The sequence below is a fragment of the Mauremys mutica genome, unplaced genomic scaffold (genome assembly GCF_020497125.1).
Source record: "Mauremys mutica isolate MM-2020 ecotype Southern unplaced genomic scaffold, ASM2049712v1 Super-Scaffold_100108, whole genome shotgun sequence".
NCBI classification, from domain to species: domain Eukaryota; kingdom Metazoa; phylum Chordata; order Testudines; family Geoemydidae; genus Mauremys; species Mauremys mutica.
The window spans coordinates 800145-802742 of record NW_025423270.1 but is presented as its reverse complement, the minus strand read 5'-3'; positions in this window follow the sequence as shown (position 1 = coordinate 802742).

Sequence of the window (2598 nt, the reverse complement as noted above, 5' to 3'; positions counted from 1 at the left end):
CAGGATCTCCTGTATACAAAACAGTGGTTTTAGCCAGCTAAGCCATGGTGCCTACAGCTGCTGAAGGGATCATGTCTGCACACACCTGACTCTCTGCCAACCTCCATCTGGGCCTGACAAGCTTTGCTGGTGTTTGGATTCAGTAAAGCAGAGGAGCAGGGGAAGTTTTACTCCCAAGGTTCTTTGGACAGGTCGACACTACAAAATTAGATCGGTGTAACTACATTACTCAGGGGTGTAAAAAATTTACCTCCCTAAGCAATGCAGTTATATCAGCCTAACCCCGGAGCAGATAGCGCTGTGCCAACAGGAGGGCTTCTCCCATCAGCATAGCTTGGGGAGGGGCTTGGTTAGTGAAGATGAAGAGAATAGGTGGCCCATGGCTCTTGCATTTGGGGAGGCTGGGTGTGAGCGCTGGAAGCTCCCTAGAACTGGGGGGGGGCCCATTGGTGCCCAGACCATGGCACTGCCCCCCCACACCCTTCTCCTCTCTCTGAGGCCCCACCTGTGCTCCCCCCTTGCTCCTGTTTGGCCACTTCCCACCCCCGCTCTTCCTCTTTGGCTGAGGACGGCTGATCCACCTTTCGCTCGCTCCTCTCCTCCCCCAAGAACTTCCTGCCTCCTGCTCGTGCCTCTCCACCTCCTACCACAAGGTCTGCCCACCAGCCGCCACCGCCACCTCTCTGACCCGTCCCTGCAACCCACCCTGCCCACCACCCACACCTCTCTGCCTCTCCCCTGAGACCCGCCCTGCCCACTGCCCCCACCTCTCTGCCTCTCCCTGGAGACCCACCCTGCCCACTTCTCTCACCACTGCCCCTCCCCTGAGACCTGCCCTGCCCACTGCCCCCACCTCCGAGACCTGCTCTGCCCACCGCTCGAACCTCTCTGCCCCTCCCCTGAGACCCACCCTGTCCACGTCTTTCTTCGGTCGTCTGTTGTTATTCCATGAAACATCAAGAATGGAATAAAAAGCTGAATTTACTCCAGGGTGAGGAAACAAAGAAGCCACCAACCCCCCGGCATTGCTGCTTTAGTTAAAGTGTTTTAACTAAACAGCTATTGAATGTCCTCCCTATGCCCCTTGTGTCACCAGAGCACATCCATGCTAGCAGTTCGTGGATGGCAACAGAGAGCAGTGCACTGTGGGTAACTATCCCACTGTGCAACTGGCTGCAGGGTGTTTTGGGAAGGGTTTGCGATGCCTCACGGGCTGGTACAGCATCACATGATGCAGGTTTTTCTATCCCACCGTTCCACGGGCATCTTACTAGATTGCCAGCTGCTTTTCAACTGCGGTGTGCGTGGCGGGGTAGAGACTGTTTGTGTTCTGGGGAGAGACAGTGTGTGTGTTGGGGAAGAGTGAGTGTGTTGAGCTAGGTAAGAGCAGATCATTATTATCCCTACTCGAAAGAGGGAGAAGCTGGGGCTGAGAAAGGAGAATTGACTTGTCTTAGGTCACACAGCCAGTCAGGGGCAGAGCTGGGAATAGGACCCAAAAGCCCTGATTTTCAATCTAACCATCGGATCTTGAATTTCATACACAGAATGACCTGAATAAAGTGCTCACAGATGAGCTCCAGACCAACAACAGTGCACACGAATTATTCAGCAAGTATTTGAGGAGAACTGCAACATTTGGGTTTTTCGCCTTCCTCCGAAGCATGGGGCAGGGGTCGCTTGCTGGTGGATTATCTGCTACTTGAAGTCTCTAAATCACGATTTGGAGCATTCAACAGCAGAGTCAAGGGAGAGAATTAGTTCAGGAGTGGGTGGATCGGCTTATGTGGCCTGCATCTTGCAGGAGGTCAGACTAGATGATCATAATGGTCCCTTCTGATCTTGAATTCTATGATTCGAGAGAATCATGAACTGCTCAGAGACCATTAACGTAGAGAAGCAGCAAAATTCATCAAACATAGAACTGGTTCTGACTTATTTCCTTGGTCTTAAAAGAGAACAACAAGGACCTGAGTCTCCTCCCAGTCAATAACCCCCTGCTCAGCCAATCAGTGTAGAGACTGAGGACGGGAGGCTGAGGGTTCTCACCAGAGAGCCCAAAGGATGGCCCAGGTCACTGGTGGGGATCACTGCCCGAGCACTATTTCAGCCCCACATTTTTGGGTGGACCTACCACAGTGGGAGCTGCAGAGCACTCCCCCGCAACACACACACACACACACCCCTACCTCCTGGTGTTGGGAGGAGAACAGGAAAAAGGACAAAAGAAGCAAGAGACAAAGAGAAAGGAGGGAGGGAGGGATGGAGGAAAAGGTGAAACAAAAAGGACAAACCCTAATCTTCCCAGTGATTCTAAGGGACAAAATCCCAGGTGCGCAATAAAATTCTGCCTCCTTAAGCTCGTGTTTTCCATGCCTAGAATTCAACTGTCACCAGCTGGATCAGACTGAACAGGTTTCAAACCTCCAGGAGGCTCTTACCTTCTAAACAGGGACGGCTGTTTTCTAGTAAAATCACGAAAAGGGAAGGAGAAAACTCGAAAGAGGTTCCTCCTGGCGCTCACGTCCGTGAACCCGAATACTCTCTCAGTCCTCAAAGAGAGACCTGGAGAAGGAGACTTGCTGAAGCAAAGCCACA